Below are 24,000 nucleotides of genomic sequence, written 5' to 3'. Positions count from 1 at the left end.
CTGTAAAATTTTGCTGTAGAAATTACAGAAATTTGTTACAGTGTACAATTGAGATCGTACAAATTTATACAAATGAACCACCTTGTAAAATAGTTACGAATTACCATGGGATTGTCTGGTTTGTCTGGCCAAACTTTTAGGGGAATGTTCAACAATAATGAAGCCCCACCCTTATGATGCGTACACACCAAACGCAAAGGATTGCGTTCCTCACTTTAGATTACTCCCGGGATTTAACTTCGTGTCATGCCAATGTTTCACTATTTGAATATTTTCAGCTTGCGCGAAGATGAGGCGAATAGCACGTGTTTTCGTGGCAATCGCGTTGCCCGATTCACGTCATTCGGATCACCCCGCATGAGTTTGCGTCTATTTGTGTCTTTGCATTGACTTTGAATGTAATCTACTTGTAATCAAATTGTTGAATGTGCATTTGGTGTGTACGCCCCATTGGCCGCACCTATAAACCCAAAATCTCTGGGGAGAAAGCAGAAAGTATAAAAGCATACATTTAAGATCGTACCAATTTATACAAATTAACTACTTTGTAAAATAGTTACAAATTGCCTTGAACTTGTGTTGGTTTATCTGACCACCGAAAGTTGAGGGGAGCATTTAGGAAACCTGTTTGTGCAGTCCCTAGTGGTGACGTTGGTGAAGCAGAAATTACACACATCAGCTTTAATGTTAAATGAGAGTGTTATCCATAACCGCTAATCTTTCCCAATGGCTTTTAGGAACAGACACAAAATTAAATAACTCCTCTTCTCGAGTTAGGTGTCATCTGTCATAACTCATCAGTCTGCACCGGCTCATCCAGGCTATCAGAACCTCAACGCTCTTTTCGGCTCATTGCTAGAACAGATGTTCCAACCGCCCCTGAAAGAAAAAATCAAGTTAAGGCTCTCCGCGAGAGGAATTGCACTGTTTTGCTGCAGTTGATTAGTGTTAACCAAATAAAAGTTACTTCACTGACAGAGATGTACACAGGGATCCGGAGCTCTTGAGAGTAGGCCAGATGGTCCTGCAGCCCCAGCTGCTGTAATGTAGCAGAGCTTGTTGAGAAGCTGGTGGTATTGATTTCATTTCTGCCCGTAGATGCAACTACAACATCTACATGTGTCTGCACCGATATGGACCGCAAGAAATCCAATATCGAGGCCCGGATGGAGGCTGGTGTGGCACTCCCTAATAAGGCTGTCAATCCCATCTGTCCTCTGAAAGATGCCTCTTTGCTTTGAAAGAACGTGTGCCCCGAGAGAGAAGGTATCAGGCGTTTTCGTTATTCTCACCCTTACATGCTAGTACACCTCTTTTCACGATATGCTTGTTCATTAGGAGATCAATGAACAGGAACCTTCAGACATACAGATAATGAGAAGGTTGATCTCGTAGTGGATGGGCTTGATGTTGATACCATGTTAGGTATTTGATTGACATAGGCTTGTACAGTAGTAATATTTTTTAAGTAATACAACACATTTGGGTGATTCTCACGAAATCCATTGTCCAGCATCAGAATTAAAAAAAACTTGAAGCCAATTTTTTTGCACATATAAGATTAAGTTCTGAACTTATAACCATTATTTTTAGAGGATTTAAAACATATTTCCTATAAAATTATTTAAATTTTTTAGATTATCATTATCAAAAATTATCATTACCGCAACATGAAATTACATTAAATATATGCATTTACAAACTCATGTTTCGGTAATGAGAACTAAAAAGTTGTCTAGGTACTATGACAAACAAAATTAAAATTTTTATCTGGAGAGAAAAAATATAACTGCTTACCTGGTAGCCATCTTGAGTGTCACGGTCAATTATGTCCCTTCCAACTATTTTTTTGTTGAAAATTGTTAGTTCCTTGAGGGCTTAAACAATGACTGAAAATTGTTGCGGAGGATGAGAAATTTTTTCTTGGACACATTTATATTCCTTATTATTGTCTCTACATTTACCAATGATCACCAAATACCACATGTTTCTTTATATATATATATAGATGATCAATGATCAAAGAACCCAAATCCAGTCATGGACACGTTGCTGTAATGAAAATGTTCCCCTTAAGTGCGGAAAAAACAACAAAATTGGTTTGTATGATGTCATTTGAAATCATGTGCCAAATATGAAGAGATGTTTGTAACTGTATGTTTCTTATTTTGATACTCTTACTTTGCATTTACTTTTTTTTATCAAAATGTTTCGTGACACCTCATAAGTCTAATTTCGCAAGAATCACCCATTTGAACAATAAAAATATAAAGTTAATCTTAAGATTTTTGAAGAACTGAAATAGTTTCCCTCTGAAAAAAAATTGTTAGCGGGGTTAAACCGCAGATGTGCTGTTATATATCAAATATAGTTTGACACGTTCATCTTTTGTTTGCTAATATTGGAAGCAGTGTATCTTGTGTTGGGCATTATTTGTGAATGTGTGATAAATGCTCCTTCCACGACTGGTTTGGTCCCTGGGTCATCTCTGGCTTACTGATGTGCTTATTAATAATAAATTGCCTGTGCAAAATGTGAGAATTTTCCTCCCTTTCAGTTATTGTGTAAACAAAAGACTGCTCGCAGAATCCATCTTAATAGAGGACGTTTTATTCAATAAAGATAACTCGCTGGAGAAAAATGAGATCTCTTAACTCTCGCAGCCTCCGTCTTTCATTGTAAATCTTGTGACATTTCCCGCTCTCCGTCCGAGTGCCCGTGGTGCCGTGTCACAGAGGAGCTCAGCCAATCACGGGCAATTATACATGCTAATGAATGTGCCCTCATAATTTGATCCTTAGATGTTGAGCACCACAGAGTCTGTAGGGATTGCATGAGCCGTAGTGGGGAAACGTAATTTCTCTGGAAACTCATTAGCGCCGTAACAGTTACAGCACGGAAACATGCACAGGGAGCCTTATAGTATCATATACACCGCAATCTTTACCGAGCTTGTAATAATGTGGCATATTAATCAGTCTGAAACCGTAATTTATGCATTTCGCGATCTTTTATGATAAGTTACCCCAGCCCGATTCCTTTTTTTTTTTTAATCAAAGAAAGGTCAGTTTGTATGGAAGGCATAAATCTCCCTCACCTGGTGCTTTGTAAAAATATAGAGATTAAGTTTGCACAGTGTGGTCAGAGGAGAGCAGTAAATTACCCTGGTAACAAAGTTAACATTGATTCAGATATAACCACTTGTCCGCATGTAACAACGATAACCTTTTAGTAGATTTGGAAAACAAATTTGACAACCATTAAAATAATGAATGAGTTTTTGCTCCCTCGAAGAAGTGAAGGAAACTCTATTTGGACCTTTAATGCCTCACGCTGTTCTTTCAGAGAAACCCGGCGGGGGCCCTAAAGTAACACATAGTAATACAAAACTGACATAACAAATTACTCCGCTGAATAAGGGTGCACAATAGGTTATGGTCGCCCACATTCAAATACTTAAAAACGTTGTTTATGGGCCATCGGCAATGACATCGTAGTCCATGCTAATTGGGACGTAATTTGATAAATGTCACAACGTCCGGCACTAACTCTGCACTTTTAAATGTATGAATCTACTGTATAGTTAATTGGGAAATAAACGCTAGCAGTTATATAGCTTGACCTGTAAATCTACCCGAGGATAAATCCACAGTAAAATTCTTGAATTACTACTAACTCCGTCTGATTATATTTAGGTATGTTTAGGAAAATCCTACATCTCGTGTTTATTACTTTTCTTTGCTGTTTTTCGTTCACAGCCACATGACATTAAAGGATTAGTCCATTTTCTTAAAAAAAAATCAGATAATTTACTCACCACCATGTCATCCAAAATGTTGATGTGTTTCTTTGTTCAGTCGAGAAGAAATTGTGTTTTTTGAGGAAAAAATTCCAGGATGGAATGGACTTTAATGGACCCCAATACTTTTACAGTTTAAAATTGCAGTTTCTAAATGATCCCAAACGAGGCATAAGGGTCTTATCTAGCAAAATGATTGACATTTTTGGCCAGAAAATTAAAAAATATGCACTTTTAAACCACAACTTCTCGTCTTCCTCCGGCTGTGTGACGAGCCAGCACGACCTCACGTAATTGTGTAATGGTTTCGAAAGGTCACGTGTTACATATGAAACGCACATTTGCAGACCATTAAGACATTAATTAGTATCATTCGACATACAACGTCGGATTGGTCCTCTTTCTCCACACTTGTAAAAACTGGGGTGTAGTTTCGCATAGGTCATCTGTGACCTCTTAACGTATTGAGTGAGGTCGCGCTGGTGCATCACAGGACTGGGGAAGACGAGAAGTTGTGGTTTAAAAGTGCATATTTTTTATTTTAATTGCCAAAAATTACAATTGTTTCCCTAGATAAGACCCTTATACCTAGTTTGAAATCGTTTAGATTCCTTTGAAACTGCAATTTTAAACTGCATTAAAACTGTTACGTGTTGGGGTCCATTAAAGTCCATTAAATTGAGAAAAATCCTGGAATGTTTTTCTCAAAAAACATAATTTCTTCTCGACTGAACAAAGAAAGACATCAACATTTTGGATGACATGGTGGTGAGTAAATATCTGGATTTTTTTAAGAAAATGAACTTATACTTTAAAAGACACTTTGTGTGTTTATAAGAAGATCTGGTTTAGTCAAAACTCTGAATTGCCTTCTCCGACACAGTGTTTTTGTCTCGTGCGCAGAGTTCAAATATTTTCACAACTTGAAGCTCTAAAGTGACAAGTCCATCAATGAAAGTAGTTTGTCCTCCACAGTTCAGGAAAAATGTTTTGAGAGCTTGAAGAAAGAGGGAAACGGAGATTGATGGACAGCTCTGACACGCCAGAGCACTTAGGCAATTATTAACAGTTTCTGCCAGTCACCACATCTGACACAACACAAACACGGCGTGTCTAATTTTACACTACTCCGGCAGGCATGGGTCACTTTTAAAGAACACAGGGAAACTCATTTTATCGTAGATTTGACGACCAATCATCCAAATTGGCCCCGTTGCTACCGAGCCCCCCACCGTAGCAGACAATGCCTGGGAGAAAAACTACCGCTCAGATCTTTGAATTGCAGCTGTCTGTCGGTGCTTGCCAAGATCGAGATCTTGTGTTGTGAAATGGTGCACAGGTGTAGGTCTGGACCACAGACGTCTCTAACTGTAGATAGACATCAGGCTGTCAACAGGGGTTCACAGGGAGCATGGGATGCTTTAGGCTGAAACGGGCAAAATGTGAAAAGGTCAGGACCTGTAAAATCTTTACCACAGCGTACAAGTCAACCAAAGAAGTCATGTTTTGATAACCATTCAGCAGTTGTAGCGCAAGCTAACAGCACATTTTGTGGTAATTTGTTTAAAATCTGGACACCTTGGTGTATTCTCCATGCTTTTAAGATAGCTGAGAGGACCTGAGTGAAACATAATTTTAAGACGGACAGGCTTGCCTTGTGCTGTTTTTAAATCAGCTCCTGTGTGTTCTGATGAATGCTGCTGGTAATTTGTGTTCGACAGATTTCTTTTCAGAATCAACTGCACACGTGCGCTCATAAAGAAAGCTATCACAGAAGAAGTCAAAAAGTCAGTGATACTTCTGAAGTTATCTACTGATGGAATAAGTTAGACCAAACCAGGTTTACAGATTCATTGTAAGTTCTAAAGGTATTACCGTGGATATCGAGTGACTTCTATGAATCATGTTGGTTTGGTTCCTAGTGTAATTTATTTTCTTTTGTCACTGAATAAATGAATAGGTCTAATCGGTAGAGCAATTACAAGACAAAGGTTCTTTGTAATTGGAGATTAATGACAAGCTCGCAGCCTGCTCTTGCCAAACAGCTGTTGGGAAAGGTAAGACTCTAAACTCGTCCCCTGCACATGTTCCAACAGATGAAAGTAATTTAGTTGCACTTAACTGTCTATAAACAATTACCGTAAAATGCACCGGTGTCTTTAACAGTGGCTTCTGAAACATTTTTTCTCCATTTCAAAATGTAGCGAGCTGTCTACAGAGACATTTGTTTGGAGCACTTTATATATACTTCCAAGTTGCACTGAAAAATGATAAAAAATGATCTCAAGCTGTCACTGGGGCTGTATCCTTTAAAAACCCTAAAATGGACCATTTAGGTCAAGATATGTATATATTTGCCTACCAGTATGTACCTTTGAGGTACTAAAATATAATCTTTTGGTCCAAATGTGTACTTTTTGAAAGAGTACCGCCCCAGTGACAACTAGAGACCATTTTCTGGCATTTTCCAGTATATTAGGCATCTTTATTTGTGCTGCCTCCTAAAATAAATGTTTTTTATTTTCAAATACAGATACATGTCAGGTAAAGGTCACATTTTAAGGTAGCATTTCATCTCCTTGGCGGAGAAGGCAATCCCAGAATGCATTGTGATAAATCCAAGATGGCAGACAAGGCAAGAAATATTGATAATAAATAAGCGTGTTTCATTTAAAGAGTCCCTATTTTCCTTTACACGATTTTACATTTCTTTTGGTGTGTAAGTGTTAGTACGTAGGAGTGTGACGAGATCTCGTGCGACGAGATCTTGTGAGATTAAATGTGTCTCGTGAGGTTTCTTGTGGAGGTGAAATGCTGGCGTTTCTCAAATAAAAGACTGCATCCTTCAGAGGTCGCATTTTTAAACTGCATTTACTTCATAAAGACTGTCTTATTAGAGAACATTTTCAATTATAAAGTTTACTAATTATTTAGTTAACTCTTTCACCGCCAGCGTTTTTAAAAAAAGTTGCCAGCCAGCGCCAGCGTTTTTCATGATTTTCACAAAAGTTTAATGCCTTCCAGAAAATGTTCTTCTTCAAATATATAAACATACAATATACCAAATGAAAGAACAGACCCTCTGCTTTAAAGAAAAAACCCATTTCATCCTACCTTCAGTAGTTCTTTTGTAATCAGCTCTTGAATATGGGTAGGTTTCTGCAAAAACACCACATTTTTAGCAAAAAGCAGAGATAATTCCATTTTTGTGACTGACTTTTCATAGACATCCCATTCAGAGCGTTCTTTAAAACAGACACGGACATGCAGCAGCTTGCCATAGGGCAATACTTCCGGTTTTAAAAAGTTGTGGAAGGGCGCCACCTAGTATAATAGATAATAGCGTTATTGCGGAAAGACGGAAATACTCGTCATTGGCAGGGAAGCATTTTCTCTTGATTGATGAGATATCTCTCGTCAATGGCGAGGAAAGAGTTAATCGCAAATAATTGTAGCTAATATGCTCACGACTTGCAAATGTAATGCTCAGATAATTAACTGAAATAAACCTTGATAACCTTGCAGCCTGCAAATGCGACCTTCGGAGGATGCAGCTTTCTGTTTGAACCTTTTACAGTGCGTGCATTATATTCTGTCTTTTACTGCGCATGCTTTTTTGTTTGGGTTTCCAATAATGTTCGTTTGGGAACTCGTGTGAAGTCTGAGATGCATTGTGTTTGTCTGTCGATCGGTGTCAGATGTGAAGTCTCGGCAGATTAAACCCTCACTCAGAGTTTACATGATTTAATCTCTGCATGTTCTTGCAAAAAATGACAGTGGCTGTATTATTTCTATTGTAAAGAAATGGACATATATTAAATATTCAAATGGGTTCAGACATTGTTTGACTAAAATAAGCGTATCTCTCCGTCGAAAGTGAAGGTGAAGATAGCGTCCGCGAGACGAGTCCACTATCGCCCCATGCAGGCATTTGTTATAATACATACATAATGCTTTTTATTTATAGGCCACAAATGTAATGTGTTTGTTAATCTAATATTGTTTAATGTAACTTGGTTTCATACTTTATTTGAACCAATTATTATTTCATCTTCGTTATTATGTAATTCTAAAAGGCTACTGCTCACTTGGGTCTGTTTTTATTACCCAAAAATAACAAATTACTTCTTTATCAGTTAGCAAAATAATTGTTAGGGTCAGTCCCTGATTAGTTAAAAATAACGTGATTTCAGTTTCTTATTCATTTATTTTATCATTGAGGATTTCTTAAAAAGTGTAAAAATATCGTCTCTTGTGTCTCGTCTCGTCTCGTGGATTAAGCGTCTCGTCACACCCCTATTAGTACGTGTTAATGATCTGCAAAGTTACAAATTCCAAAGGCTACAGTATGATGACACAAGTTATCATTTCCAACTAATGCCTGGCTCACACAAAAGGATTATCTGGCCGAATTTACCCCTCCTGAGATTCTGAGAGAAATTCGGGCCATGGACCTCCGAAGTTCGGCCCAGATTATCCTGTAATGTAAGACGGTAAAAAATCTAAACTTACACCTTTCGATATGCTCTCAAGCAAATCGGGCCGCCCTGATCTTATCAGAAATGTTTGATATCTAGGATTTGAATCGGGATAATTACATCAGTACTTTCACAATAGTCAGTGAGAGACGGAGATAGATGATTGACAGCTTTTGTAATATGTACAGTGAAACAAACTGCTGTACGGGTAGACAGCACAGCCAGGGAAACAGTTTGTGGAAGTCAAGGTTTCATTCTACTTTTACTTTTATTTATTAAAGGGTATGCATTGATGTAATTTTCCCACATGACCACGCCGGAACTCGCCCTGTTGAGTGGCAAACGTTCAACAAAATGGCTGGTTTTCATAGCGACTGCTGCGAAAATGCCAGTAAAACTGACTATTATTAGCTTAAATTGAATTTAGTTGGACTTGATAGCAGAGGTGGACAATACTTAGTTACATTAGTTACATTTTCCAAGCATTTGTGCTTTATTAGGGTGTTTGCCTTGGGTAAAAATGTACTTTACTACATTCTAAAGCATAAAATCATACTGCGTATTCTTTAATATTGCATATTAAAATGTATTTAATACCTAATGACATTAAAATGGTGTAATTTTACTTAAGTATGTACTTAAATATTAAATGTAAAACAAAAACTTGTATTTATGAAATGTAATATAGTAAAAATTATGATAATATGCTTTGTAATGTATGTTTTACAAAGAAAAACACGAATAAAATACAAATATTTTTAAGTAGAAAGTAAAACCTCTGCTTGATAGTGACCCTAGCAACTTGTCAACCCACCTGTGGTCTGTTTTGTACTACCGATTTGTATTGAGTCTATTTTCATCTCCTTTTGGTGTTTTTGGCAGTCTGTAAAACGATAGCTCCGAATTCCTGTTAATCTGTTAGTACAGTCTATCACACAACAGGTGTTTCCCATTTAGACGCATTTTCACCGTGTTTTCTCTGATTTCACACTGTACACTCATTCTGCTGCTCTGTCTTTTGCCACTCAGTGGGCGTAACCGCAGTCACTTTCGCCGAAGGCGACGTCACGTGCATACCCTTCTATTACCGCCCTGGCAGATAGACTATTTAAAATTGTGAAATTAATTCCAGAGGTGTAAAGAGTAGCTGAAAGCCATACTTGAGTAAAAGTACAGATTCCTTACTGTAAAAATTACTCCACTTCAAGTTACAAGTCACCAATTTAAATACAACTTGAGTAAAAGTATTAAAGTAACCCAATTTAAAAGTACTTAAGTATTTTTACTCGTACTGAATGTTGGCTCAAAGATGCACTAGTCCTCAACACAAAGAGACATTGTAGGTCAGTGAAAACCAAGAAAGTTTATTTATGAGGTTTTACTTTCTAATATAGAAAAGAAATCTAACACCTCAAAATTTTGACCTGGCGGAACAAACACAGATTAAACATAGTCATAGTCTTTTGACTAAAATTTAATTTAGTTTTAGTTATTTTTGTCATCTGAATTCATTTAGTTTTAGTCTAATTTTATTCAACTAAATGCCACGAGATTTTAGTCTACATTAAATTTAATTTAAACCCATATAATTTAAGTCTAGTGTCATTGTGGACTTAAATGTGCCATGCTGACAAATATATAGCCTAACTGTTGTTATATAAATATGGTAACACTTTACAATAAGGTTCATTAGTTAACATTAGTTAGCTACATTAGTTAACATAAACTAATAATGAACTGCACTTATACAGCATTTATTAATCTTTGTTAATGTTAATTTCAACAATTACTAATACTTTATTAAAATCTTGTTAACATTAGTTAATGCACTCTGAACTAACATGAACAAACAATTGAAGCTTAAATTTTTATTAAGTAACATTAACAAAGATGAATAAATACTGTAACAAATGTATTGCTCATGGTTTGTTCAAGTTAGTTAATACATTAGCTAATGTTAACTAATCAACCTTATTGTAGAGTCTTACCAAATATTCTTATAGGCCAATCCTAAAAACGTTATAATCTAAATATATCAAAAATTCCAGTATTAGAGTAGGTTGTTACAGTTAATATACAGTAACAGAAATGTGCATATTAAAAACGTGAAGGTGTTCTTTTGAAAGATTAATTGAAAACACATGTAGTAGACGTAAGCACTATTTCACATTAAGTGCACTACATTTCTTCAGTCATGCATTCCTCTTTACAGTAAATACATTACAGCATACTTGAGGACAGTGAAATTGTACACTTATTATCAATCTTAGGCAATCAGTACAGGACATCGCTGGTTTATTTTGGCTTATATAGTAAGTTATATCAACCAGCTCAGGTTAGCTGATAAAGTAGCATCAGAGTATATAAACATTTGTGCTTGCCTTTGAGTTGCGGGATGACCCTCCTGCAATCGCGCATCACTTTTGTTTTGATTGCAGCATCACATGTTTAACAAAGGGTGCATTGACAGAAGCAAATGTGATATGCATCCATATTTGCGCTTTATCTCTTCTCTCGCTAACTTTTCTCTACAGTTTATGACATACGCAGCACGCAGATGTCCCGCTACGGTGGCTCAACGCAAGCCATTCAGCGTTTGACATCAAAGTACCGCGAGACCAGACTTCTCCATATGCATTTGATTCGCTCTCGCAGTACTTTGATTTTATACGATTGCCCTGCGTGGCGCCACATGAGGTCCCTCAGTTGTGTGTGTGCGTCTAACCTCGCGACCACAGACTCTATCCATCATCACCCTCTGACACTTTCGTCTCGTTTTTATTTGACGAATAAACAATGTAGCGAGTAACGTTAAGTGTCATTTCAAATGTAGTGGAGTAAAGAGTACAAATACCCAATCAAAAATGTAATTGAGTAGAGAGTAAAAGTTGCTTATATTTTTGATACTCAGTACAAGTACAAAGTAGCCCAAAAAATACTTAAGTACAGTAACGAAGTACATTTACTTGAGTACTTTACACCTCTGATTAATTCCTTGCTTGATTCACGTTGTTTACTCTTTTATAAATGCATTTTTTAAATACATAAATACAATGTATTTCATAAATACAATACAAATATCTTAGAAACAAAAGAACATGATGATGGTCGCATTACGCACCTGCAGCTCTTTTGTGTATTGAGAAAATTTTACAAAATTAATAGGCATACACGAAATATATTGCCCTTAAATAATTAGCATATAAACAAATTTAAAATGATATGATGATATATAGTAATTTTTTGTGACGTGCTCCACAAACAGACAGAAAATGATGCGCAGCCAGCAGAAAGCGCATCATGTCTTAAATATTATTTTACAGAAGCACAAAGTTTTAGTGGATTTGATGCACCCACATTATCATTATTCCACCCATTTCTGTCTCACAGCCTGTAAGTAGCCTATGTTTTCATAATTAAAGAGTTTACTAGTGACTATTCAAACCATGAATCATTTGTAACTCATTCGTCTAAATTATATTAAGCCTTAAAGTTCTACATAATTAAAGGTGTGGCCACTTGAATGACAAGTGAACTGCCACTGTTGTCAATACCATCGAGCTAGCCGGGCATGGTTTCAGCCACTTCAGTTTCACCCACGCGTTATCCATGAGTTATGCACGGTGACGCGCTACCAAGATGGCGAGGTCAGGCTCCGCCAACTATCGGCTTCAAAAAAACTCTTTACAAACCTATGGTTTGTGTAGCGCTTGTTGTTTATCGTTTCCACGATCACAAATGCAGACATGGTTTTATGTTTTAGTATCCTTACCTTACCAATCTGTTACGTTCTTTTCAAGCCGTGCTGGCAAAGTTGGATCAGATTCAGGCTCATATTGATAAGATAGTAAAAGCGATATTATCTCCTGTTGTGAGCTGATCTTCCAAATATGGTAAGGAGCGTCACATTTCCACCACACGCCTAAGGTATTCGGCCAATCACAACACACTGGATAGCTGGCAAAATCAGAGCACACCACGTTTTTTAGTACAAATCAACGCGTTTCAGAAAGGCGTGACATAGAGGAGCAACAATAATGTACGGCATGTGGAAAACCATAAGCCACGTGAACACATTGCATTACACCAAATACACAAATAACATTCTTTTTAACAACGTCATAGGGGCTCTTTAATAGTTACATTGAAAAATTAAAAAAAGAATGCTTAGGTTTGTAAAAAGTATTTTATTTATTTATGTTTCTAAGAATATCACACTGTAAACCTACGTCATACACCTGGCGCAATGCGGCACAATGCAGTGCAAAGCGCGACGCAAGTGTATTTTGCTAGTTTCGACCCGGCGCAATTATAATTTTCACATTTTGTGCCCATGTTTGTGCCCATGGGCGTTCTGATCTAAAAACGAGGTGTGTTCAGGTGTATTGTTGGCGCGTTGCTATTTTGAGGCAACAAAAATAAACTACCCCATTGACCAACAAAAACCTGGTCTAAAGTCAATGGCGCAGTCAATGTTTTTTGTTATTTAAAGAGCGCGTTAGAAATAGAGCCCTGCAAGCCCGTCGGGGCCTGACAGGCTAAGCCCATTTGGGCCGGGCTCGGGCCGTTCTTTTTTTACAGACCGGGCTCGGGTCGGGCTTATTTTAGCGTCTCTCCTCATTGTGTGTGTGTGTTTGCGTGTGTAGCAGAGACAGAAAGGGCGCATCAAAAAGTGCGCGTGTCAGAGAGAGCTTAGAAGTGATTGATATTGGTCTCGGGTCAGGTCGGGTTCGGGCTGAAAAAATTGCAGGCATTGTCGGGCTGGGGTCGGGTAGGGCTTGAACACTACGGGCCAGGGCCGGGTTAGGGCTAGAGTTTTTGGCCCGTGCAGGGCTCTAGTTAGAAATATGCGCCTAGAAGGCGTAAAGAGCTGCTTCACCTGTAGCCTGTAAGTAAATAAATGCTTTGCTTTAAACAAATCCATCTATTTTTAAAACACAACCATTACTTATTATGAGAATAGGTACAATCTTTTTCGACCGTGCGCTCGGCGCACAAACCATTTTTCCCGTCGTTAAATTAGCAAAAGAGGCATCGGACGCCATTTAGAGAGCCATTTAGACCGTGCGCTTTAGACAATGCACTTAGATCGTTAAAATAGGGCCCATAGTTTGTTAATGTATTTTTTTACAATTATTTGAATTTCCTATGTGAAACACTTTGTTTGGGCAGAGTTGCCATTTTAGAAGGCAGCTGCCTATGTAGGCAGCAAGACAGCTCACTAGGTTTAGGAACACAGCTGTATTCCCCTCCTCCATGTGCCTGCCAAACAATTACTAACTATGTATTGCTTGGTACACTTCATGAATTTTACATTACCTCTTGTCATTACCATAACTAGACTATCAAAGATATTAGAAGCCTTCAAAATTCTCTTCTCAGGGATCTTCTTAGATCTGTTGTCATATAACTGAGAATTGTCTGCTATTGAATATTCACTGGGATTTTTTTATTCTGTCTCAAGAGCATTTGCGAAGGCATTAGCATGAGAAATATTGGGGGAGTCTCTGTCTCCATGTTTGTATGGCGGTGAAAGCACGTTCATATCCGCCATGCCATGGTCCTCACAGAGTCGCTTTTTGCTTCATCTCCCTTATACACCATTATTTTCTTCACAGCAAAATGCTGCATGGTTAATGGCTAAATAAATGAACGTTTATGTCATCCATATGTTGTGACAACAAGGGAGAAGCCTTTTACATTACCTTTGATTTTACAAAGAGTGAGCTTGGTGTCTGGTTGGTCTTTATTGGTATATATATTAGGTGCAGGGGTTTGATAGACATCTCGAATGTGGCAGAATAATTAGCATTTCCCAACATGCTTTTCTCCATGCTCTGTTCCTAAGCACACTGATGTCTTGTGTGATGCCCAGAAAGTGAGCATGAATGTCCTGTTATCATTTCAGAAAGCAGCAGTCAGCACTAACAGACTGTAATTATGTACTTCCAGGGACAAGATCACAAGTGTGCTAGGAAACATTGCGAGGACTATTGGGTTGTTTTGTACAAAATGTCCATCACACCCTTGGCATGCTTACCCCCCCTTCCTCGCTCCCCTGGTGCCTTGTTATATTTCTTTCCATTAAATTGATTTGCTTATTAATGGGGCAAATAATATTTGCCGATACACTGTCAATGTGCTTGCGATGCTGCCGCTAGCACAATATGCCGTAAATGATGTTTTCCTCGCACTTGAATGCAATAGCGAAGACAATTTTGCGTTTGGAAACGATGTGGTCATTATCCTACAAGCCATGCTTTGTTGACAGATCTAGCATTAGTGCATGGCAAAGGTGCACATTGCTATGCTGATACAGCCGTGTTAGATCGCATGGCTAACAAAACACTTTAGGGGAATAAATTGTGTACAACATGAGCAATTTCCCATGCAGCCGAATGTACCGTTAGGCTCATTATTGCGCTTTCATAACCTGCTGTTGTACTAATCCAAAAATAACATGTACAATCCATCATCACCGCCACAACTGTTGTATCATTTCTACTAGCCTAGCATGTTGTAGTATGAAAGGTCATTGAATAATGAAAGTAGGTCTCTGTCTGTAAAACTGTGCAGGGAAATATTTACGGATTGAGAGTTGCTTATCCATAAATCTGGCTATTCATAAATCCTTTGTATCAGATTTAAATTAGCACTCATGTTTCAGTAGGCCTGTTTAGTCATCCCTAGGGCTTTAAAGGAAAAGACTGATGGGGCATTTCAGTTAGTAAGCACTAGTACAAACTCAATTTGAGAACAGAGCCTGTCAGACCACGGCACAGCCCCGAGCCGAGGAATGTTTTGAGGGGAATAAAACCGATTATTTCACCATATGATTCTAATTATTTACCTATACGTGCGTGCTTAAGCGAACGGGGTGTTTAATTGGGTTGGGTTTTATGTTTATGTAAGGAATGGCAGCAGTGTGGAGAAGTCTTGATTTTGAATAAATCTAATTTCGGGCGCCGTCACAGGTACTCAGCAGTCCAGATGTAAAACGCGTGCCTCCGAGAATGAATTACTAGAATCGGATTAATGTTCGAGATTGTCATTATCATCTTTTTGTTGCAGTTTAGCTTGCTCTTCATATGCACAGCAGTTGGTAAATATCATTATCTGGGCACAACAATGCTGGGAAGCGTTGCTCATGGCTGTCTGCCGTTAAAAAATGTCGAAACAAACTGGATTTCCCCCATTATATTTCTTCATTTTTCTGCATCTCTGACGAATTATTCAGCTTGATTCCATTTCTGTGGAAATGCATATTATAGAGAGACACAGTAATTGCGGCAGACATCAGGCACTCACTGAGAAAGTTACTATGCTGATTGCACAGGAAATGTTATTATTCCCAAAGCTTAACTGGAAGCAAGTCACTGCATTTATTAAGAATCCACCCAGCCCCAAAAAACATATTAAATCCATACAAGATCCAGAGGGCCACAATTTGAATATAATTACCTAGATTGATTGATTTTTCCTCCTGCGTGATTGTGGTAAATGATATCATTCATTTACTCGAGTGAGCGGAATAACTCTATAGTCTCTGACTTCACACGGGTCACACTGCGTATCATCAGTTTTTGTAGTTCAAAGAAATAAATGCATTTTCATAATCAATAACGTTCTGCTGTTTTGCTTCAAGCCACACTTTACTGCATAAACCAAAACCGGCCTTCTTTGGCCTTCAGGCAGTAACAGCAACGATTTCATTGACCATTTTTTACTAATTACTGTATGTACGCGTTGCAAATCGATTACGGCCTAAAACGAAGCAGTAAATGTAAACTTTTACTGAGCTGCAATTATTTCTAATGTTTAAGCAATTATTTTTTTTACTTAAATATATTTGAAATCTTTTTGTCATGTTGCTGCTTAACTCTTTCCCCGCCAGCGTTTTTTAAAAAAGTTGCCAGCCAGCGCCAGCATTTTTAATGATTTTTACAAAAGTTTAATGCCTTCCAGAAAATGTTCTTCTTTAAATATATAAACAAACAATATATCAGATGAAAGAACAGACCCTCTGCTTTCAAACAAAAAAAAACCGTTTCATCCTACCTTCATTAGTTCTCTTGTAATCATCTCTCAAACATGGTTAGGTTTCTTTAAAAGCACACAATTTTGAGCAAAAAGCTGAGATAATTCCATTTTTGCGAAGGACTTTTGATAGAGATCAGATGCAGAGCGATCTTTAAAACATACACGGAGTTCTTTCTCTTTCACGTGAGGCGCTACTTCTGGGTTGTATAAGTTGCGGAAGTGCGCCACCAGGTGGATAATAGCGGTATTGCGGAAAGACGGAAAATCTCGTCATTGGCTGGGAAGCGTTTTCTCTTAATTGACGAGATATCTCGTCAGTGGCGACGAAAGAGTTAATGCAGTACTAGATATGAAGAGTTCAGATGCAAAAGCCAAGATAATTATTGTAACTGTATGCTTACGACACAAAATATAATCTTCAAATGAGTTTGGTAAACAAAAAACAATAAAAAAAAATTTAAGTTAGTTTTTCCGCCAAAATTGTACTGTATTAAAAAGTAAATTTTTTATTTTACGCAAAATTTGATATATCCGCTGTGTTATTTTGTCATTTTTTCTCCCTTTTTTCCAAACCGCGCCAAACGCCACTCTTCCTTCTCTGCAATATCCAATACATCTGCTTAACAATTCACAGCGCACCATTCCACGCATTGTAAACAATGATGCCGGCGCTTTGAATACACACTGAATCCTAGTTTCCTTCATTTACTTTGTACTTCGTGATCAGCAAACAAACAAAAACAAAATAATACTTTTGATGGCATTGATAAACCTTTGGTGGTTTTCTGTGGCGGGGAAGAAACGTAAGCCTTCAAAATCTAATAATTTACGTTAGAGGCACTCAGGCGAAGGACAAATGTCGGCTTCTGTCATGCTAACACATTGACCCCAGGGGATCTTATGAAAAACTTCCCATTATCTTTGCAAAGTCAACAAAAATCAAGCAGGACCAAAACATTTTACAGCTGATTGCTGTCAAAAAAGTTAAGCGACGACGTCCCAAGGATGACAGCAGCAATGGCAATGTTCTTAATATTATATAAGTGTTTTGAATAATGCCATTAATGTTTATTTTTAATCAGTGTATACCACTAGTCAACTAAATGACTATAACATGGCAAAGATGAAAGCACATTTGGAAGTTAAATGTAAGGGAAATATCTTTTTGGACATTCTGTGATCTAATGTGATATTGTTGTTCATGTTCTTAATGACATTTTCAATGTATTTTTGGTCCAATGCCTGTATATATGATATTAGTATTAGTATTGACCAAGTTCAGAGGCTGTCATATGTTGATCAACTTACTTTAAAAATAACTTGTATATTGATTCAATAGATTTATAGTTTTTGTGCTGGTGCGCATCCATGTATGTGCTAAGCAAACCTGCGTTGTTGTCCCGTTTATAGGCGCATATTACTAATGTGCTCTTTAAATTACAAAAACATATTTCGCCATTGACTTTGGACTGTAGACCAGGTTTTAGTTGGTAAATGGCGTAGTCTATTTTAGTTGCTTCAAAATAGCGCCAACAATGCGCCTGAACACACCGAGACCATGGGCACAAAATTGGGCGCAAATGCATTTGCTATTTAAACAACATGACGCTAAACGTGAAAATTATCCTTACGCCGGTTTGAAACTAGCAAAAGACACGTCCGTCGTGCATTGCGCTGCATTGCGCCGGGTGTATGATCCCGCTATGGGAAAGTTAAATAATCCTTTTCATCTTGTCACTTTCTTGGTATAGAAAACACATTTTTACCCAAATTAGTCAAAATGGATTTATTGCGTTTTGGAACCAAACTTTTCAAATACTTTCCACTTAATCCTGCTCTCAGGCCATTCAGAAATACTGTTTTTTTTAGGCAAAATCCATTAAGAGTCTGATAAAAATGCTAATGAACAAGAAATCATGCCAGACGCACTTTGCACGTTTTGCATCTGAGCTCTTCAGTTTTAAAACAAACTAAAAAGAGCAATTTATTGTGCACGGTAAGACAAAATGCAGCAAGAAGTTAAAACAACTTGAAGTCAATTCAACCTACTATTTTAAATTTCGACAAAACAAGTTGAAATTGTTTAAATTAATTTGTTGATTTGACAAAAATGCTGCATTTTTTTTACAGCGTGCAACTGACTTTTATTGACATGAAAGTGCCCAGAGGAACTCACTCTTTTAACAGACCATCAAAAACTCTTTAGCCCATAATTTGCACAATGTTCCAGTGGCAAGAAGGTGGTCAGTAGGCACATAATGCATTGCAAAGAGACTTTTGCAATCCATTTTTTAATTTTGATATATTTACTGCTTAATATCTTAATTGCATGTTTGCATTTGGCAGGCGCCTTTATCCAAGTCAGGGATGATTCTGAGCAAATTAGCCCAATCAGACTGGCAACGGTCTATGGAGCTTATTTTTGACAATGAAGTAGCATTTTGTTTCACCACCGCCTAATTCGGCTGACGGTTATTAGTGAGTTTGATTTATGGAAAGTCCTTAAGCAACAATATCTGTTCCAGTCTCTTCCTGAGGACTTGTTGTTCTATTGATCGACAACAGTCACCAGCCAGGGCAGGCGCTCGATTCCCTTGATGCTTCCTAATGAAGATTCTGGAGCATCTCCTTTGTTCTGCCTGCTCTCTTCGGTTGTGTTTGTTGGCTTATGTATAGTAGTGCAGCGATAGTCTTTGTTTTGTAATGCGCATACGGGCACGGAATAAACTCCAAATCTGTGTCATGAGTAAAAAAGCAGTTTGTAAGTGCCCACAAACAGCTAATGATTATAGTAACGTTTTTTCCCCCATAGTGTGTGCAAAAAGAAAGACGGGACCCTTGAGCTGTTTAACTAAAAAGCTAATGCTTCAAAAACAAATAATCTGACTAAAACCATAACCCTAAGAGACCTTACTGGCTGTCTGATAATTGTTTGCTGTTATGACACCATCTATCCAGAAAATTACTCCTTAGTTCTCAAGCCTTTTGGGCAATATCACAGGAGGCTATCGCAAACAAGAGAAGCTTCACAAAGCCCAGGCCTCCGCAGGGATTGCTAAAACCGTATGATTAGCCGGCCATGGGGATCTATTCCCATATAAACATTTTCAAAAGAGCCGTGCCTCATAGCGAGCAGCGCTGCTCGGCGGCCGCCGCCTCTCCCGCTCCCTAAACCTCCCTTCCTCCGTTCGCACTTTCCGAGGCAATTTCTTATTTCAAACAGGATCCATAAAAAGATGAAACAACCTTTGCACTGATCTTCCTCAGATGTGTAGAATACCTGGAGCTAGTATTCTGTGTCTGTATATTGAAATGAACAGTGAGGGGTTGGTGCAGTAGACGGTATATTCTCCCACACACTTCTGCTGTAGATATAGATGGGCTTTTTGACCCTCAACTTTGGCATGGAGAACAGAACGGCTCTATAATTGGATGCTACGCAGGACCGGGAAAGTTGCACAATAGGAAAGTTAGCGTGTATCTGAAAGGCACAGGCATTTAAAAGTGACAAGAACCATTATGTAGAGACTATCAATATTTGTTGTTCGCTATCGCAATATGCTGGCCGTACTCAAGGTTTTGCATGCAACGGTTTAGTCAGATCACTCCTTATGCGATAATTGCGGATGGATTCAGTGTCTTGCCGGGCAGTAAGGGCGATCAGACCCCCGTTCATATTACACAAGGCAGACCACCATTAATCAGCCATCTTGGATGAGGACCAGCCGTAGCGCTTTTAAGCCCAGTTTGTCAGTCATATTGGTGCATCTGTTGTGTGTATGCCATAAATTCCTTCAGACGTTTTGACAACGTTGTCTTTTCAACGTCTACACCATAATATGGGATTTAATACAGATACGCATGCTGAAAACAGCTGTCAGAAACTCGGTCAGGCCAGACGCCTTGGAAAGCAAGCGCGTGTTCATTAGGATGCAATTTTGAATGCTAACCGAGATATCGTCTGTAGCCCTTCAGCGGTGAGCTACAAAGGCTCTTATGAGCTATCTGACAAACTTATTGAAAATGTGCTCGGTGGCATGATGATAAATGAGAGGATGAAATTAAGAGGGTTTAAAGAGGTTAGCCATGCAAACAGGATTTGCCTCTAAAGTGGTTTATCAATGAGTCTTTGTATTAACACTAGATATGATAGCAAATGCTATTTTCGGTGATGAGCGCTCGACTTAACAAGCGCAACTCAATTTCCGAGCGGATGATTCCCTGGCACCCATTTTGAGTAATCTGGTCCCGGCTGCGTTATTCAAATTGCAATTGAATTCATCTTTCACGGCTTCATCTAATACAGGCGTTTCTCTAGTCAAATCACGCGTTCTTAATCTGTTCATCAATATAGCATATCTGGCCCCCGGGGACAGAGTGTAAAAGAACTTAACAGGAGAGATCTGTTTCCATAAACATGTAGGGGATTATGTACCTATGACATTTATTAGCTTTACTACGAGGCTGCTAAAGCAGAGAGTCTTTTAACGCGTGTACAGTACAGTAACTCCCGTTATGCATGGGAATCTCCGGTCGAGACTTTGCTGAGAGCTAATGTTTATTATGCCCTGTGAAGATTCGCCTTTTCTTGTCATCCCCGTGGGTTTAAAGGCATCGATATTTTTCTACTTTGTCAATTCGCTCAGAACACAATAGACTTCGGAGGCTAAGCTTCAAAGGGTCGGGCTGTCTTCCTTTCATTAAAAGTTACTATAACACAAGACACTCTTATTTGATTTAATTGGATCTTGGAAAGGTGCGATTTATTATTAACGGCTAACTGACGGCCAAAGGAATTCGTTGTGTGATGGTTTGTAATTTGTATAAAGGCTATAGCTTGATTTACATTCACGTTCAGTCATTTACAGTAGTAGATATTTTCAACCAAAAAGGCTTACAAATTAGAACATTCACAAGCAATTTAATTTACACGGTTGGCATGTATGATATATTGAAGTTTTAGAAAATAAAAAGTGAATTATTTTAATACTTCAAAAAGTTAGTTGATGCAGGTTTTCTCGCAGAAAATTTGTTAGTTAAGGTGCTAGGGTTGGCCGGGTGGCCGTGACCGGGGGCGTGGCAATCAAAGTTTATAGAACGTATGGCGAACGATGATAGATAGCGCGAAGATTGTACAAACTGATTATTTCCCACTATTAATTACATTATCTTGAAGAGTCTAACAACTGTATCATGTAAATAATGCACATAAATAAAGTGAGCCAGAGCGTTCCACAATTATATTGAATCAACAGGCACGTGCAACCAGCTAGCAGGTTGCTCAAACAACAAAAATCACCAGCTAATTTCCTTTAAATTTGCAAGAATCATAGACTAATACAATAACAGGCTTAAAAAAAACCAAAACATAAGTCCACTTACAGTTCTCACGGACACGCGTTTTATCAACTGGCTATCCTCCAAATATCCTCCACCATTTCGGCCACGTGGCGCGCGTGCACGCTTGCGGTGTGAAGCGCGTTTACGCTATTCTCCAAGATGTTTTATCAACTGGCTACTAGTTATCCTCCAGACAGTGACGGACCATGTCTTTCTCTTATTTGGCCATGTGGTGCGCATGCCCGCTCACAGTGTGAAGCGTGTCCGTGCTCTTTTCCGAGATGCACTTGACGACCTTTTGTGCAGCATTTTTTTTTTTTTTTTTTTGGACGACCTAGTTAAGACGGTAGCGTTTCCCAGCTTAGGCGGGCCGCCCTAACTGCAAAGTGCTGCGGGAAACCCTGTGATGCATACATCAGAGAGATTATGCTTTTAAGACAGAGAAGTTATGCTTTTTTTCTAGTAAGAATGTGAAACATGTATGTTGTTAATATAATTTTTAGTTTTTTATATTTGAATCTATTTTACAAATAGAATAAAGAATTATCATATCGTATACAACTAGTTATCAGATTTTTCTTCAATATCGATTTAGACTTACATGGATATAATCCAGTGGCGAAGTTCGTCACAGCATGTATGTAGCCCGTCACGTGTGTGATTCGTAATTTCAAAATATGTGTTCTGCGCGTGAGGGATCCGATGTGCATCACTTGTCTTGTCCAAATAAGTGCCTGCTGCAGACGCGTCTAAAGGGTTTATGATAAGAGACGCTCGCGTTTGCCAGATACTCGCATAATCTCATGAGTAATCAGAGTTTACTGTTAAGGGAGTGTCTTGCGTGTATTTTGTGAACGTGAGCGTGTCTTTTATCATAAACGGTTTTGACACGTGTGCAGCAGGCACTTATTTTGACAAAACACGTGATGGTTCACATGACACATATTTTAAAAACACAAGCAACACACATGACACTCTGAACACTTATTTTAAATTTGCATCCCTCGGATGAGAAGTCACGAGCCGCCACTGCTATAATCTGATTAATTGATAATGTGTGATTATAGCTGCACTAAAAGCACACAAACTGTTTCATTGTGAAATATTATACAGTTGCATTCTGAAGTCTTGAATGGGTCACGGTTAGATCTTGAACTTTTAACAACTCTTAGAAAACCACCACCGCAGTAGCACTAGCTGGAGCAGCTTTTTTGTGTTATTGATTAATGGTCAGGAACTGTAAAACATATGGGAAATGGAGAGATGGGCTATAATCAGGCTATGGTAGATTCCCTCAGGCTATTTACAGACCCAAGTGCCCTCAGCCTTAAGAAAGTTAACATTTCTACCTCTGAAGCATCTCTGAGCTCTACAGTAAATGTGAGCTGGTGGGCACCATCAGGGTGCCGCTTTTCACATTGACTGGCCAAAGATCATCCGTTCAGTTGACTCGCAATGCAGGGTTTTGTAATCTGACAGAATTGAATATTGTTAAGGCCGTCTTTTGTCATGGAATCTTTGCTTTTATAATATATTACTTCATAATGCAACATAACGTTTAGGATATTTGCAGAAATCGCGTTAAGTTGAAACGGAGAATGATGCGCTAGTGAATTGGTTTTGGTCTAAATTGATGCGGTCGAGCTGTGGCTAAGAAGCCGAACTGGCGGCTAATGTTAGCAGAATCCGAAATCTTGTTTTGTCTTTCATCAGCCATTTTCTCACAGTACTCATAAACGTCTAAGCTGATCGAAATGGCCAACTTACAGCAAAATGAACAGCTTGAGAAGTCAATCTCATTAGAGAGCGCTTGAGACTGCCCCTAGAAATGAAATCATTTTTCTTGGAAGAGCCCCCAGCTAACTATGATTAATTGTGAGTGCTTTGGTTTGGTTTATTGCATTGTTTTATTATGAACCTTATCGATATTGCAGCAACATTAGTGCCCCACATTTTTTCCATAAAAAGTTTATGTTGTTTTTCGTTGTGTATACTTTTGTGTTTGTTTAAAATCCATAATCTCATATTTTTCCTGAATTATGCACACTATAAAAAATGATATCAACATATATTTTTTGTTACTTTAAAGGGGACTTTTCACAAGACTTTTTTAAGATGTCAAATAAATCTTTGGTGTCCTAAGAGTACATATGTGAAATTTTAGCTCAAACTATCATATAGATCATTTATTAAAGTTAAGGTAAAAAATTTCAATTTGTAGGTTTGTGCAAAAATTTGCCATTTTGGGTGTGTCATTTAACATGCAAATGAGCTGATCTTTGTACTAAATGGCAGTGGCGTGGTTGGATAGTGCAGATTAAGGATGGTATTATCCCCTTCTGA

This window comes from Misgurnus anguillicaudatus, chromosome 17, assembly GCF_027580225.2.
Source record: "Misgurnus anguillicaudatus chromosome 17, ASM2758022v2, whole genome shotgun sequence".
Taxonomy (NCBI): Eukaryota; Metazoa; Chordata; class Actinopteri; order Cypriniformes; family Cobitidae; genus Misgurnus; species Misgurnus anguillicaudatus.
The sequence above is the reverse complement of the archived record's forward strand: the minus strand, read 5'-3'. Positions refer to the sequence as shown.